The sequence below is a fragment of the Perissodus microlepis genome, chromosome 23, assembly GCF_051167445.1.
Source record: "Perissodus microlepis isolate ML-2025 ecotype Zambia chromosome 23, ASM5116744v1, whole genome shotgun sequence".
Lineage (NCBI taxonomy): Eukaryota > Metazoa > Chordata > Actinopteri > Cichliformes > Cichlidae > Perissodus > Perissodus microlepis.
In genome coordinates, this window is record NC_140482.1 from 41,923,573 (window position 1) to 41,941,442 (window position 17,870).

Here is a 17,870-nt window from a genome sequence, read left to right on the forward strand (position 1 = left end):
AAGACATTTGCACATTAGTGTAAATCTGCATGCTCAATAAATATCAGTTTGTAACTGACAATGTGTTGTTTCCCAAAGGTAGCCTTCCATTTACGAAAACTGACAAAAATGCTGTAATGACCCAAAATGATGCCACTGAATTCAGAGAGCTACTTTTCCATTGACTTCTACGCGACAAGAAGTCGTTTGGCAACCACAGCTATCGCCATCTGGTGGTCAGATTAAATGCAGGTTTCAGGTTTTTTCTGACCCAGAAGTCACGTCTGTGTTTCTCCATGTTGTAAGTTCGGGGATGGACACTCATGTCCCATCATCAACCAACAGTCTAATCAACTCCAGTCAAAGACTGTTATTATAAGGACTCCTTGTAATGATAAGCAGCTGGTTCTGAAGTCAGTGGCTGACCTGAAAACCAGCAACAAACACTGCTTCCCTTCATTGGCTTCCTGTTAAATCCAGAATTCAAAATCCTGCTCCTCACATACAAGGTCTTAAATAATCAGGCCCCATCTTATCTTAATGACCTTGTAGTACCATATCACCCTATTAGAGCACTTCGCTCTCACACTGCAGGCCTACTTGTTGTTCCTAGAGTATTTAAAAGTAGAATGGGAGGCAGAGCCTTCAGTTTTCAGGCCCCTCTTCTGTGGAACCAGCTTCCAGTTTGGATTCAGGAGACAGACACTATCTCTACTTTCAAGATTAGGCTTCAGACTTTCCTTTTTGCTAAAGCATATAGTTAGGTCTGGACCAGGTGACCCTGAGTCCTCCCTTAGTTATGCTGCAACAGACGTAGGCTGCCAGGGATTCCCATGATGCATTGGGTGTTTCCTTTCCAGTCACCTCCGTCACTCACTATAGACCTCTTTGCTGAATCATATCTGTTATCAATCTCTGTCTCTCTTCCACAGCATGTCTTTATCCTGTCTTCCTTCTCTCACCCCAGCCAATCACAGCAGATGGCCCCGCCCCTCCCTGAGCCTGGTTCTGCTGGAGGTTTCTTCCTGTTAAAAGGGAGTTTTTCCTTCCCACTGTCACCAAAGTGCTGCTCATAGGGGGTCATATGGTTATTGGTTTTTTTTCTCTGTATGTATTATTGTAGGGTCTACCTCACAATATAAAGCGCCTTGAGGCGACTGTTGTTGTGATTTGGCGCTGTGTAAATAAAATTGAAGTTAATTGAACACGAAAACTTCACACCGTACTGCAAATTTAGATTAGCTTACATATTGGTAAACACTTGCCTGTAACCTGTAGCACTCCACCAGCTAGTTCAGATCACATACTTGAATCATTGTTAGACTGTACAAACTGACTGAGACCTGCCTTCCTTCTAATTGTTGGGTCTTTGATGTCACCTTTGACATCTACGGGATAAACGTAGAAACAGCTTGATGGTGCAAAGAGCCTGAAGGAGCAGAAAGGTGAGTGTAATGACTCATGGCCTTTATTTGTCACCATAGATTATGAAGGTGACACCAGCTGGTGTCACAACAGATGTTTCAGAAGGTGAACATGACTGTTTGGTGTTGAGAGAGCAACATCTGGTGGTGGAAAAGCGATGTTCCTGCTAAGAATAAAAGAATCCAGGAAACAGCTGGACTGTGTGAAGAACTCTTATCTTAAAATCTAATTTTATCATCTCAGTTTTGAGTAAGTTATCTCAGAATTTTGACTTACTTACTCAAACATCTGAGAAAAAAACTCAAAATTGAGAAAATAACAGAAAAGTTTGAATTACCAAGTTCAAATTTTCAGATAATGAGCCACAAATTTGGCTTTTGGACTGTTTTAGGATGCTGGAATTATTTAAGATGTGGATGGCAGATTTGGTTTTGTTTTTTAAAAAGGTCAATTTTAACTCACAGTTTCACATCTGTATATTTGGAACAGTGGTTTCATAGTAAATTCAGCACACTTTCTATCACACTGTGGGAAAATCCCCCCACAAACCGCCACACTCTGACAAATAAAACAAATGCACAATAGAGCTATGCTAAGCATATTCCCCCATAAAGACTTAAGGTTTGTGTTTAAAATCTTTGTTAGAGACAGCGATAAAATGGTAAAAGAAAGGATGGTCACAAGTTCGAACAAGTTCAAAATGGGCCTGTGGAACGGGGACAATACATCTGCTTTACCTTACTCAAACGAAGTCTGTGCATTTTTCATTTTGTCATTTAAGTGAAGAAAACGTGTATTTTGTGCTTTGTTTTTCTTGTGTGCATTTTTATTACAATCCTGGTGAGTTTCCTTAATCTGGAAAATCCCTGTGCTAATAAGAATGAGGTGCCTGCCAAGTAAGCTAAAGCAATGAATAAAGGAAAATAAAAATAAATGAGTTTTGTTGTCCCTCCTACCAGGACGTAGCAAGCAGAACAGAATGTACACAACACTGTATTTAATGTCAGTCTGCTGTGAGTTGGGTTTTCAAGCTCTTCTCTAAGTCTTTAGCATTTCTCCAGCTTCTGGTGTTCCTTCTTCCCGATGTTGCTATCACTTGGTATAGCTGCACCTTGGTAGATCCCACACTTGATGGTGACGTCTGCTATTGGCTTGAAGTCTGAACAATTGCTCTACCAGCAGCTGGTTTTGGCCCCTCTGGTATTCCTGCAAATTCCTTTCTGTGCTCAGAACTGAGCCACGTGCCTGTCCGTCTTAGCTCGGGTCCTATGCAGAATACAGTGAACCTGCGTCTCAAACATTAGGCCTGGGGGCCTGGAAAATATTCCAATTTGGCCCAATGAAGAATGAAGAGAGGATAATTTTCAACTTTTAAATGTATTTTAATATGTTTAACAGCTTTTTCCTGCTGATAAAGAGCTCAGCTGTGACAATTATTACTATACCAAAGTAATTAAGTAAGAGATAAAGAAAAAAAATTTTTTTTTTCACTATTAGCTGTAGAAATTTCTGTTTTGCTTTGTTTTGTTTTTTAGTTGGCAGATTGAAAATCAGATGGATTTTCTTTTTCTCCTGCTCTGTGCTCTCCACTCCAGCTTCAACAATTTTCTAAATAATTCAAAAACATTAAAATGTACATGAAAAAAATTAACAGCATTCATCCCACAGTCAAGCAGTCGTTTTGGTGTGAGAATGATGTCTTTAGCATAAATTGCTACAGGAGGAAATGAAGGCCAGATTATTAAAGAGTAAAGTGATGATCTTCAAAAAGTTATTTCTGCTATTTAAGCTGCTGTAAACAGGACAACATGAACTTTAGACCAACATAAACTTTGAATATGTTGGCCTATAATCTGTCAGCTATATGTCAAGTATATGAATGATATCAGTTGATTTAAGTCAGAATGAACAGTCCTGTCTCAAGGTGGATCCGTTTTTGGCAAAGTGAAGTTTATATATCGTTTATTCATCCAGGTAAAATGTGTCATTAGACTCAAAATGTGTTTTTCAAGAGATATCTGGCCAAGAGAGCAGCAGGAACTGAAACAAATATATAGCATAACAGTTTAATAAAGATCATTTAAGTGGATTGAACACAGAGTAGGTACATAAGCAGAAAATTGTAATCTAAAACCAAAACTGCATGTCAGATACAACAGTAAAACAATTATATATCCAATCTTTTTCTTTTTGATTTTGTTGACACATCTATTATAATTGTTAAACTGTTTTTTAAACATCAACATCAACTATAATTCTGCACTATTAAATTGTGTCCCACAACATATGTGCGACCCTGTTGCTAAAATATATTCAGGCTGTTTAAGGAAGAGACAAAAACGGTGAGATGGCATGACAAAGAAGAGGTGACACGTCCAGTCGTTTGCTCAGTGCAGGTCAGTGCAGGTCAAAGGTCAGTCCTCTTTGACACATTTTGTATTTCGCCATTATATTCTGATGAGACCGAGCATCACTGTAACCACTGTGACCCGTATGACCAAAGGAAGACAAATAAATGTCAAAGTTTCCTTCCTTTATTTATATAACTACATTTGTCCTTGACTTTCACAGTACATTACCATCCACTGCTCGCATGTTTTTAAGAGAAAACACTAATACCAGCACTGATGTGCAAGCCTGATACCATACGTTATAAATATATGTTAAAAGCATATGAAATATTATTAAATTTGTGGCCCGGAGTATTTATTTGTCACATTAATGTGATAATCTAAAAATACATTTATTATAGCCACTTAGCCATGTTATCCTGTACAGCCCTCTTATCACTTTTAGTTAAATAGTCATAAATGTTTTTCTTAACTCACAAGAATTGAATACAGCACCTTTGCATAAGTGTGAATTATTATATGAATAGTGTATTTGGGCAAATATATGAAAATAATTTTTTTTGAAACTAAAGTGTGTGGTTATTGAAAAGATAGAATTTAATATTTAAAGTAAAATGTAATATAGAATAAAGAAATTGTATTATTTATGTTTTATTTAAAATTTTATTTTATTTCCTCATTTTGTAACCGGAAGGTTGCCGGTTTGATCCCCAGCTCTCGCTGTCCTGGTCGTTGTGTCCTTGGGCAAGACACTTCACCTACCGCCTACTGGTGATGGCCAGAGGGGCCAATGGCGCGATATGGCAGCCTTGCTTCTGTCAGTCTGCCCCAGGGCAGCTGTGGCTACAACTGTGGTTTGCCTGCATATATGTGAGAGTGAATGAAGAGTGGAATTGTAAAGTGCTTTGGGGGTCTCGAAAAGCGCTATATAAATGCAATCCAGTACCATTATTATTATTATTATTTTACATTGATATTATCCTATCTCTCTCCATATATCTTCATATATATGTTTATATATATGTTTGATGGATTTATCATTAAAATTATAAAATAGAGGCTCAGTTCAATTGTATTACTATTATTTATTTATTTAATACAATTTTTGAAGCCTAAATTGTCCTCTTGACCCTTGAAAGGTTCTGCTATGTGAGGCTAGGTGTAAAGGTTTTGGAATAATAGTAAACGAAAGATCACCCAGCAGCATATACATACGGACTGTACAGAGATGACGTCCAAAGAATCCCGAGTATATTTATTGGGTAAAAAAAAATCAGACGCTGTTGCTAGGACAACGGAACGCTCCACTAAAACTAGTGGTGTCAGAATACAAATAATACAAAACAAAGTGGAGATTAGCTATTTTAGCTGCTATTTGCTATATAGCTGCTATTTCATGTAGCTTACGTGAACTAGTCAATTGTGCCTCCTCACTGAGGCGGAAAAAACAAACAAACAACAAGAAAACGCGGGTGAAACACAAAGCCTTTGTGTGACACCTGTAGTACCACCGCTAACACAGCAGGGGGCGCTGCTCTCCTACAGACCCCTGTGAGCAACAGGGTGTCTTTATTGTATAGAATCTGGTGTGTGTGCCTTTTTCCTCAACTTTTTCAGCTCAGCCTGCCGCTGCTGTTATTTAGGCACAGAGAAAGGAAGTAGCGACAGGCTAGCTGGTTAGCCGGTCTGAAATCACACCGCCTGCGAGGAAGGAGGAATTTTTATCCCCCCAAACGATTCTTTGCTGTTTAATGAGCGCGTTTAAGTGGTCTTCGCGTTTCCCTCTCTTTCATTTCAGGTTCTTTTCTCCTCGGATTGAAACCTTCAAACTGATTGAGCTTTGTCTGTTTGGGACTTCACCGTTCTTAGCCTGCGTGCTGTAAATCAGCCTTATTTTCACCAGAGGAGAAAGGAGAGGGGGGAGAAGAGTAGATTATTATTTTGTTTTATTATTATTATTATTATTTGTCAGCAGTTGGTTGAATCGCGGGGAATGCTTTTGAGGATTACACCGCGACGATGAGAAAAACAGACGGCAAAGGTACGTTAAAGTCAGTTTGCTTGAGCTCTTAGCTTTTTACGAGCTCCTTCTTTTATTTTTTTTTAATGAAAACGTTGTTACAGTAAAGTCCTAAATGTGTTGCAGTGTTTTTACTTTAGTTGCTGTTGCTATGTGTTTTATTTTTAGGGTTACCAGGCACTACATTGACGGAGCTGTTATAGGAAGTTAATGTGAGGCGGCTCATAATGCGTTAACCCTTTCACCGTCCCCCTTCAAAGCCCCATTTTAAGACACGCTATCAGGCAGCATTCCCAGTTTTTGGACCGGTTGTGGTCGCGGGTGATAGCAGCATGTCTGTTTGTCAAAGCATGTCAGTGACACACAGTAGCGGAGCTGCATCCGTTGTGTGAACGTCCGAGAATCGAGGCAGACTCGTTGCAGTGCAGTGAGTGTTCGCGGGCCCGGTTAGGTTTCTGTCACCGGGCTTCTCACAATGAAAGGATCCCACTTGTTTTGTGTTGGGTGACATAAATCCAGCCAGAATTATCCAGGAAGTGTCAGCTGTTGTTGCAAACTGTCGTGCATGTGGCACATGAAGACATGAGTTTGTAGCCCTAATTCATTATGGTTGCACAATCAAAGGTGACGTATACTCGTACACAGAGCTGTGCTAAAGCTCGAGTCGACCCTCGTTTCTTGTATTTTGGTAGGAAAACGAAGGAAAAGTTGCAGCGATTTATGGAAAAGTGCAACTGTAAATCTAAGTCCATTATACAGGGCAAACCAGAGATGGCCCAATTTTCTAATGAGCCTGAAAATCAGTGTTTGGTATGATTTCTTTAAAGTAGTTTCAGGAATAGTTCTCCAGGCTTGTTCAGAGTTCATCCTTGGATGTTGATCGCTTTTTATTCCATTTTTGTCCCGCGGTGTTTCAGTAATGTTCAGGTTCGGGCTCTGGGGTGGTGATAGTAGTTTTTGTGAATCACCTTGTTGGTACAAAAATACTACTTCATGCTTGAAGAAATGGGACCAAATGACATGTTTTTGCAACAGGCTGCTATCAACAAGTGCCTAAAGACACAGCTGAAAACGGCTTCTTTGCCAGGTTTGCTGTGTGGGGATGATTCTGATTCATCTTTTGAGTTATGTACCTTTTTTATGCTTTAGTGATTCATAGGTCAGTGACACAACAAACAAACAATAAGAAGCATTCGTCTGAAAATGGTCTGGAATGAAGCCTGCAGGCAACTCCAGAAAACTTTTATTTAGATATTTATTTATTTATTTTAGAAATTGAAAGTCTAGCTCCTTGGAGGCAAAATATAAAGAAATGGGAGATGACCTCATACTTTTGCTGTAGTATTGAAGTATTCTGTGGCACTTTTATTTTCATATCAAGCTTAAATGTTGCCTTTATCTCAGGACAGCACTGCAGCGAGCCAAGATTCAAACAGTTAACTGACTGTCTGGCTTAGTAATATCACTAATCATAACCCCTACATAACTTTCCCACCTCTCATTTGCATCTGCTTTGGGGAACTACTGTTAACTCCGTTTAAAGGAAATGCCTGGTGGTGTTATCTGGGTAACATTTATAAAGAGGTTTCCCAGTATTGTTTAAGTATAGTCATGTCCAAATGTATGCAGAACCTTAATGGATCCTTTCAGATCACTGCCTCTGTGACGACTGCTACCGTCTCAGTGGTGGGAAAAAAGTAATCATACAGCGCAGTATTTACTCCCTCCTTGTTTCTGTCTTTCCATTTCTCATTTACTGAATTGTGGTTTAACTAGAAAGTCCTTTGCTGCAATTTTGCATTCACACTTCCTTTTGACACGCTGGCAATCACATGCTCAGGAATGGGTTGAAATAAGGGGACAGACCAGAAAGTTGAAAATTATAGCTGTCAGCTGTCAGCTGGTGTAGGGGTGCACAGCTTCAAGTTGTTACCTTGTGACCCAGGCATTATAGAAGTGGGTGGGGGAAAAACTTGTTGACAGGAGGCTTTCACAGTGTTTTCATTGTATGAGCATGTGTGTCACAATTTTCACATGTTGTTAATTAAAAGGTTTAGTATAGAAATATTAATAATGTTGCTGTACGTGTTAAATGACACATTTGAAAACGGTCCCAATGACATGTGTGAGTAGCTTTTACTCGCTTGTACAGTATCATTAGTATAGAAGTATGAAGCTTCTGCATGCAAAAAGAAAGTGTGTCAGAACAGCTCTTGGACCCTTTAAGAATAGTTTATATTTATTATTAGTTTTATTATTTAGATAAATATCTGTCTAAAGTACAGACTGTGTGGGAACTGCGGGGTCTTGGATCATTATATTTGAACATTATTTGGGGATAGAAGGAATCATGACTGGAAGATGAGCTTTGTATGAACATGTGGATTTAAAAAGAAAAATAGAGCCCTTTCTTTATCTCGTACTGGCTGATCCCACATGGACCTGTGACATTATCTCCAGTGAATTATTAAAACAGGTCCAACATGCAGGGGACTAGTGCTTGTTTGTGTTAGTCTGCATCACCTGGTTAGCTGAAAATATAAACTATAATATTGAAGCTCAAAACTGATTACAGTGCAGTTTTTTAACCCTGTAAATTTCATCTGGTTAGGTCCTTTACGAGGCCACAAAAATGCTTTAGTGACAGCCTGTAACCAGTTTTCAGAGTAAGATTACAACAATGTGCACGACTTCATTAGATTTAATGCTGTTTATTGTGCCGCTCAGCCGATAAACATCACCTCATAATTTTATTCTGTGCACAGTCACTGCATGTGTAATACATTTTGCTGAAACAAGGTGTTAACCACATTCTCCAGCTGTAATGGGAAGCTTTTGTGGGTGTGTACAGCACCTACAGATCTGATTATATGGGACCTGCTGACCGCGCAGCGATGCCAGTTAAACATCAGGATATCGTCGGTGTCCCCGTCTGTCGCATTCAAAATTAAATGAACCCCCCGATCCCCGAGAGAAAGCTCAAAGATTCGATTTGCATTTATTAAAAATGCTTCCTGTTTTATAGCTATTCATAGAAATGTTGGCTATTTCCAGAAATGGGATGAATGCCACTGTGACTCAGATGTGAACACACCGTGCTCTTTATTCTCACATAAATCACATCCAAAGCAGAGATGCAGTATTACTCGGACTCTTCCCCCACTTTACCCAAATTCCCACCAACTTAAATTTTTGCAAACGGCCAAACCCCCCAAAATTATACAGACCTCTTTAAAATGCATGTAAATGTTCAGCCAGTCCACAGAATGGCCCTCTGCCATCCTTTGAAAGAAAAGAGCCATATGGCCCCCACTAATGGTTTGTTGTCTCCAAACCCCGCTGCAGATCTGACAGTGGTTCAAAGATGGGGGAGGGGACCTAAAGCCAGCCACATCTCCAGATCAGCCTTCAGTTTTAATTGTCTAAACATCCTGTTGGATGTAATTGCGTAAAATTGTGAATGTAAAAGATTTTCTTCTATATCGCTGAGCTGTTATTTCTCATGGAGGACTGCGGGAGAGCTAGCTTTCATATTCGGCTTTGACTGATGAAATGTCACTCGGTGTGTTAGTTCTTCCCACAGATATCAGTTTGTAAACCGATAGAGCTGTACAAAGCCATTGGCCTACTTTTTTTAAATGTATGTAAAATAAATGCAGAGCTGTGGCTGATTGGGATCATTAAAGTGAACCACATTACAGGAACTTTTGTTGTTTCTAAACGCTGCGCTTATCAAGCTGTTTTTTGCAGCGACACCACAGCCAGGAAGTTGCTTTTCAAGGTTACGAAGGGGTAGAAAGCAAATACAAATATACTGGTATATTTTTACATTGATGTGATGTAAGATTACTTCTGGTTAGCTAGTTACTCATAATCATCTTATTTTGAACTGGTGACTTGAGACGTGTGAGGCTATTTTCTCTTGGCACTCGGCTAAAGCGGCAGTGTAGCTTGCAGAGGATCGGCCAGCACCTCTGCCTAGTATATCTTATCTCAACTGTTTTCATGGTCACATGTTTTGGGGGAGGGTTTCTAAAAGTGAATTACTCAGAAGCTATTTGGTTTCTCACACTACTCATGATCAGAGTGAGAAATTGGGTTAAAATGGCCACTGCATCCACTGCGTTTTCAGTTTTTCAGAGAGTGTCTGCATCCTTCTTTTACTTTTAAAGTTTTCTGACAGAATGAGGACAGGAGAACAGGTTGAGCTATAGCGGGCTGTGGTACCGCTGTGTTTCCTAACAAGTCACTGTTGCAGCATGCGTCGTCTGTACATGCAGCTGGTGTACTGGCATATACAGGCTACCTGTGAAATGATGCAGACACCTGCAGTCCCGTGACACTGCAGAGCAGCCTCAGTAGGTCGAATAGATCAGCCACCGTGGCCATCTCTATATCCTGTAAGCAGTGGGCAAACTTGAATTGAACCAAAAGAATCACAGATTTATTTTGGGGACTTTTACTGTGGATAATAAACTGTACTGTACAAACTGATTATATATAGAGGAAGTTGTTGCACCCACAGCAGATGTTCCTCACAGGAAAATCCCTTACTCTCTCCTCATAAGTCGTAATCAAATCTCATTACTGGTTTTGTTAGCAGGGATTTGATTTGTTTGAGTATAATATCTGTTCATCAAAAGGTCATGAATAAAAGGAAAATGCACAGATGTCTGTTAAATACGCTCACAGAATCACTCTTATTCTCTAGCTGTTGAACATGCTCGTGCTGTGTGTTGTCACCCGGTCTACATACTGCAGCATAGTCACGCAGTATAAAACCTGAATGTTTTATACTGCGTGAGGTGTAGTGAAGGCACTGATAAGGGCTTGGCCAGGAGAGCCTGACATGTAGAGACGTGCGTGCGTGTGCGTGCATGCGTGCACGTACAATGCTACTGAAGAGGAGGGGCTTCACTCTGACTCTTTGTGGGCTCAGGCAGTTTTATAGCATCATCACTCAAAGATAACATACCAATCAGTTGATTGTGATGAGTCCAACTTTCTGATTCCCTTTAGTGTTACTTTTTCACTTGGTAAAGCAAACTGGGAGTACGAATCCATGCAGAAAGAAGAACTGGGACACCAGCATGCGCCCATATGTTTGTGCTTTCTGTGCATTGCAGTCTGTTACAGAAAAGCTCCGGCCTTGCTGTGGCAAACATCAGGCAAAAAGCTTTGCTTTCTGCAGAAACTGTTAGCTGACATTTGTAGCATGCAGTCATGGTTTTGTTGAGACTGAACGAGGGAGTGAGTGAACAAGTTGGTTTATGTAAGCAGCCGAAGAGACGCAAAATGAAGGCGAGCGGTGGAGTGTTTCAATTCCAAAAACTCCTTGGTAACTCTCCTAGTCTGCTCTTTCAATGTGGTAAGCTCAATTTATGGGCTTTATAAATAGTCCCAGCTGTAATGATAGGGTACAAGTGAGGAAAAGGCAGGCTGATCGTTTATGGATGGCCTACTTACAGTGCATTTGTTTGCTGCGTCTTATTCTTCGCTCAGTCATCACTGCAGCTGTCAAACACATCACGTCAAGATGAGAAGTCTAATTTGGATTATTATGATTATGACGAATGTGCCAGTTTATGTTCTAAGTGTAGGCGCAGTAATAATCTGTTGGTTTATCCAAAATGTACAAATCAATAATTTTCCATAGTAAAAGTGCAAATTGGTCTAAAAGGTGCACTTAAACCTCCAGCAGTTCAAGTACAGTGATTTCGTATGGCATTGGGTTCAAGTCAACGTGCTGCATCACGATTGTTTACATTCAGAGACTGTTTGCATCACTATGGCAACCATGCCAACAGGCTTTTAGAGACGCGGCAGCTTTTTAGCCCAAACCCGGATCGTTGTCATCGTAGATTTTAATGACAATTTGTTAAGTTCATAAGGTGATAAAAGTGATGCAAATTAAGGAAAATAAAACCCTGTGGCTTCTGGTGTGAGCAGCGAAATGATTCATGCCATCAAATGTGGATCTTTTCACTCTCTGAGTAGAAAACATACAAATCAATAGATTAGAGGCTGTGTTTCTTTCACAAACTGCTGTGAGGCTGTTTTGTTATATTAGCCAGCTTTCTGATTTCCAGTCTGACATGTCTGGCTGGAGTCTTTCTGTCACTCCTTCCTGTGTAGGAGGTTACTGTCAGCCTGACTGGTTGATGGCTGCGGCGAGCTGTAACCTCTCCCTCCATCCTCTGCGTGGTCACTGATCCCGTCCCTTGGCTCTGGATTATGGGCGACAGGGACACACCCTGAGGCTTTATTTGCTGTTGCTCTGCGCCTGAGTGTCAAATGTTGTGGTTAAGCACGGTTAATAAAAGCCAGTCGCATTCTATGTTGAGTGAATCTATGGTGTGTTCACAATAGGGCTGCCACAAACGATTATTTTGATAGTCGACTAGTCACCGATTATTTTTGCGATTAGTCGACTAATCAGATCATCATCCATTGGACGTAAAACTTATTGCACCAGCAGCATCTGCTCTTATATAACTATCATTAGCTTACAGCTTTAAGTGTTTAAGGTATGTGCTAACTAAAAATAAAGACAAGATGATAGTTTATTACATTTTAATGAAATTTGCAGATTGTTTCGGTGAAGTTTAATAAACTCCTTGCTATCTAAAATATAACAGGACACCGGAGTAAATTCTCGAGCATCTCACACTTCTGATAATCAGCTGTCTGCTTGATGTTTATTCAGCTGTGTAAAAACTATAACTTTAATCTCAGCCAAACCGATTTACTCAGAAACAAATAAAATACTAAAAAAAGCCAAACAATAACATTTTTAAGTTATCTAAGTGACTTATATATCATGTTTAACCTGAGTAGCGAAAGACGGCGGTGGGTTTGAAGACGATTTGCCGGGAGTCCGGTGTTCTCACGGCTCTAGTTAGCCTTGCCCCCGGCTAGCTATCGAGCTAGTGGGTAACAAACATCTCCGAAAACGTCGGAGCGCTTTTGAAAATATGTGGTGTCTTGATAAACTGAGCAGATATTTGAGGTTTACACAGCTACATTCTCGCCTGAAAATATGTTAAACGTTTATTTTGTGACCCAGAAAGAATAATAAGAGTAATATTAAAACTAACTAGCTGCCGCCATTGTTGGAAACTGAGCAGGGCTGCGCTATGAATTCTGGGACAGAGCTACTTCTTCTTCTTTGGGGTTTAACGGCAGCTGGCATCCTTGTACATGCAGTGCTGCCATCTTCTGTTTCAGTCCGTTATTACACTCTTAAATCCTACTACTTATTCCTGCGTCTTTCAGGATCTTACAAAGCTTCAAACGACGCGTCGACTATTAAATCAGTCGTCGACGGTTTTGATAGTCGACGTAATCGTGACTAGTCGACTAATCGTGGCAGCCCTAGTTCACAAGGTGAAATCTTAGTTTTTCTACCTGTTTGGTTCTCCTGTATGCTCACCAGCAGGATCACCTTTGTCACAGATACATTTGACTTAAAAATAATACTTAAATAATCTTAATTGCTGTTTCCAAAAAGCACGTTTGTCCCTTATCTCACGTGCTAAATGTGTGTCTATTGCCCCTGTTGTACTGAAGGCACCTCTGTAGTTTAGCTACCACGAAAGGTCAGTTTAAATTGTTTTTCTTTTAGTTTACCATTTAAAACAAGCTCATTTTAAACAACTTCACTCAGATTCTTCAAGTTTCAAAGAGCAAAAAGCAGAAACTGGGTTGGACTTGTTTATATGTTGGTGGAAGAGGACGTTAGCATCATTCCTTAGTCATTCCTTTTGGAATGACCTGAGGGGAAAACGAAAAGGATTATTTCATCCAGGCTGGGCAGTCTAGATGACAAATCATTCCTGTTGCCTGTGCCAGGGTAGAAAGAAGCCAGTGTTACAGAGGACATTGGGAAAGTGGCACAGATGGAGACTTTTCCTTACAGCACCAGGTGAAGCACGGGGAATTTTACACAAGTAAAATCCTGTTTGTTCAGTTTGAGCAGATGTCCATTTAAACATGACGTAGTTTGATCTTTGGAAAATGCAATACCACATATGAGAACTGCATTTATTTTTTGGTACAGCTTTTCTTACGTTTGTTAGCTTTTTATTTTATTTTCGTGTGTGTAGCGTGGACATGTTGGCACAGCTTTGTAGTTTAAGGGTTGAACTGTGTGTCCCATTGTGCCGACTGCAGCTTAGTCTCACCACTGGATGCCTGAAGGGCTGTGGAGAGTGACAAGAGAGGGGAAAGAGAAAAAACCAAAGACAGAAGAGCACAGACAAGGGAGGCATAGAAGAGCCAAGAGATGGAAAGAAAGAGCCGAGCCGAGGGCAGGAACAGTAGACCTCGGCTACGCTATTGGCTGTGCTCCGGTCTGCCGTGTTTGTTTTTGCTCTATTTTTACCGTGCAGTCTGACACTGGTCACTGATGAATGGCTCCATATGTAAGTTGCATTTCATCTCGCAGAAATCATTCAGGATGTCTGGCTCAGGTGGGAGTGTTAGGAGACATGATGCGGTCCATTAAGGATGGAAGACGAGGACTGGAGAAGAACATGTGCTGTTCGGAAAATAGCTTTAGTGTCTCGTCAGTTGAGCGTAATTCGGGGTTCTTGTGGCAGTGGTCATGAATTTATGTCGTTTTGCTCTTACGTTTGTGTTCGTTAAGCTTTGCGGAAATGTACGCGGGTTGTGTTTGAACAACACGATTCTCGAAGTTGAAACTGAGGTCAAAGCGTGTATGAGACACTGGATGAGTACTGTTAGTGGCTTTAAGGTGCATCCAAATGGTTCAAAGATGCTGTTGTGAACCACAGACACTACATCTCAGTTTCTTTCCTGCTGTGTTGTTTCTACTATGATCAGCTTTGTAGTACGTGGCATTGTTCCCACCTGTCTGGCTGTTTAAATTTCCCCTGATGAACAAAGGCATGCGTCTTGAGTGTGGCATGTGAACTGGCTGTGGGAGTAAGGGATTTTACATATAGTTGGTGCAGAGCAGCGACTATTCTGGTGTTACAATGGAGTCATGTGTTTGGGAGGTGTTTTTAGTGCTGGTAGCCCACATGAGTGAGCGTGTACAATAATCCCCTCTGTCTGCCGCCTTCCCTTTGCTTCCTTTTCTCTCCTTCCTGATTTCTGTCTGCAGCTGCCCCACATCTGCAGATGACATACTGTAGGTTTGTGCTTGCGATAGCAGTTTATTGCGCTAAGAAGGGGCGACGCGTTTCCTATCTAATAAACACAAGCGAAATGGGCTTGTGTAAACCAGGTTGCATCCAGAAGGTGGACACAGCAACACAAAGCACCATATTTCACACCAGAAAGCCCCTCAGAAAGATGCTAATAATGACTTCCTATTTTAAATGCGGGAAAAAGTCCAAATAGAAACTTTTATTTTGAACTCTGGTGAACTCGGGGTTTTTCCAAGTAAATCTCATTAAATGCTCAAACCTTATAAACCGGTCCATGACATAGGACACTAAATTCATGTAGGTCAGCAGATATTTTCGTGAATGATTCGGAGTAATCAGATTAGTCTTATTAATCACTTGGTGATTTAAATGTCAGCAAATGGTGAATAATAGCTTCTGAAATCAAAGTTGCATTTGATCAAATGAAGCTAGTGTTTGTTTTTTAATAAATCACTAAAAATGTAACAGTTAGAGTGGAAACATTTTAGCGGGATCTTACTTCATTATTAGTTATTGACGATTTTGTCAAATGTAGAATATATTCAAGGATTAAAGGATGTTATGCTGGTATTTGTTGTTCTGTTCACCGTAATAAACTTTTTTAGTCTAGGAAGGAGAAACAGCCAGCATCCTGGAAGAGTTCACTGCCGACCAAAACTGGTTTATTAGTCGTACGTGGCTCCAATGACTTGTCCGGAAAGCCCTCCGGAATAACGTGTCGCCACCAGCCCGCGTGGTTCCCACAGCAAGCCAATCACACCGAGCAGCAGCTCCTGGGTTGCATTATGTCAGACATGCAACAGCCTCATTGCTCTGGTGTACTTCATGTGCATGCTGCTGCTTTGAATCTAACGTTTCGGCTCATCGCGCTGATCGGAAACATATATTTCTCCATCCTTTCCTTGGATTAATCTCTAGGTGACACATCCTTGGGATTTGAGGCTGTGCAGTGCACACGTCGAAAGCTGGGATACTCTTTGCATGTTTATTTGCATTAAGATCACGTTTGCTCTGTTGCAACTCAATGCCCGAGGTTTGAAAAATAAAAAACACTCCTAATATTTTGTGTTACATTCGTAACTGTTTTGTTGACCTCTCTGCTTCACTCGCTGGTGCTTGCCCTCTGGTCTGACCCGCACGGGTTACAGACTAGTAAAGAGGCATTACATGTAAATCAGAAACACCTGAACACGGGCTTTTTATAGTACGGAGCGTTTCCTCAAGCTCGTCCGCTCTCCTCTACTCAAGGAGACTTTGCATCTGGACCGAGTTAAACCAGCAGCACCAAATGTTAGACGGTGGGGAGCAGAGGGGGTGACCAGCGGGGGGTCGAATGGGAGGAGCTGGAGGTAACTCTCTGACAGACAATGATAGGACGGAGGCAAAGGGGCACAGCAAAGGGAGCGGTTACAAACCCAGCAGTGCAGATCAGGCTGACGGTTGGTGAGACGAGGGGGAGTGTAAGGCCGTGGCCTGGGCCTCCTGGATTATTGCGGCGCTGTGAAATGTACATGAAGTAATAGTTTACAAATGTCAGCTCTCCTCCACAGCACAGGAGGAGGCCTTAGACGAGGAATACAGCAAAGACTGTAACGTTGTTTTTAAACCTCTGTGGGGGATTTGGGGTCATACCTTCCTCCGAGGGATGTCAAATGAACAGCTGCCCGTTTGTCAATACATGACTCAGACACATGATATTGGGAGTAGCAGATCAATGCGGTGCACTCAGATGACCATGTTATAATTGATTAGCACCGTCCATCACGGCTGTGGACTGCTGGCTAACTCTCATTTGGTTATGGTTTTGAAGAACTGGGCGCTCGCTGTCATGTTAAATATTTATCATCTCTCAGCGGAGTTTGAATTTATCATCTCTAATAATGTCTTCCTCTTCTCTTCCGTGTAGCGGGGAAGATGACTGTGACCGTGAGCTCTGTTGAATGAATGGGATAATATCATCAAGTCAAAGACTGGATCCCTGTGGCTCCTCTCTCCTTTATCCTCTTCTTTAGACGGAGCAGCAGATGCTCCTCGGCTCTGGTTTTATTGTTTGTGGCTGGCCAGCCTGGGAGCTGACTTAAAGACGGAGGGGGAGGAGATGAGCTTTCAGTGCCCTTTTCTTCTTCTTCCTCCACTCTCTCCACAGTTCTCTCTCTATATCTGTGCTTGTCTTATTCAGCCCAGTTGGTGACTGTTGGATGAGTTAATTCCCTGATTGAGGTTTTTGGTCCCTTTAAACAAAAGGCTGCGTCTTTGAATAGACCACATGGCTCTAATAGGAGCCGTTCACTGCCATTTTGGGTGCAACTGCACCTCCTATGGAGCCTCAGCCCTGAGGCTGATTTACCACCACTCAGCAGCAGCAGGAGCAATCTCTGTCTGTGTTTCTGAGTGCGTCTGTGAGCATTAGCCAGAAACCACATACAAAGTTACAAACGCACACACACCCGGTGAATCTCAACTTCCTTTTCGTCGGTGTCACAGAGCACAATGCTGCCTCGCTTTGGCAAAGAGCCAGATCCTCTCATCCCCGTTAGGTCACGCAGAGACAGCGTAGCGGTGATGGATACCTCGGCGGCCCCAGCTCCGCTTTCCCTCGGGACGGCAAAGGCACTTTTCTCGACAGCATGGAGGCCAGCCGCGCAGATGCTCCCCGTAACGGCTGCACGTAGACTCGAGAAGATAAAGTCATTAGAAAATCATCGTAAAACAAATGATTACATTTAAGTTCAACACAGATGTTCAGATTGTTCAACAATTTCCTCCACTTCACAAACACATCTAAAAACAAAATGCAAAGCTTTATTTAACGTTTTGTGGAGGTTTGGTGATTTTCAGGATATCTGTATCAGAATTATGTCAAAAATAAAGTGGTCGAAGTAAGAAATCAATGAGCCTGAAAGGAGAAAAAAACTCTGCAAA

General features: G+C 41.3%; 1 protein-coding gene across 10 annotated transcripts in view; it reads left to right on the forward strand.

Moving 5' to 3' along the window:
• The first annotated feature begins 5,351 nt into the window (after nucleotides 1-5,351).
• The window catches only part of myo9bl (myosin IXb-like), a 54,294-nt gene continuing 41,775 nt past the window's right edge, over nucleotides 5,352-17,870 (forward strand). For 3 of the 10 annotated variants that reach the window (XM_084920555.1, XM_084920556.1, XM_084920557.1), the window contains exon 1: nucleotides 5,353-5,796. The gene's annotated coding sequence lies outside the window, so the exon portion shown is untranslated. Of the gene's footprint in view, nucleotides 5,797-11,672; nucleotides 14,199-17,870 lie in introns of those variants that run through there. The other 7 variants (XM_084920549.1, XM_084920553.1, XM_084920552.1 and 4 more) reach the window with 5 other exon arrangements.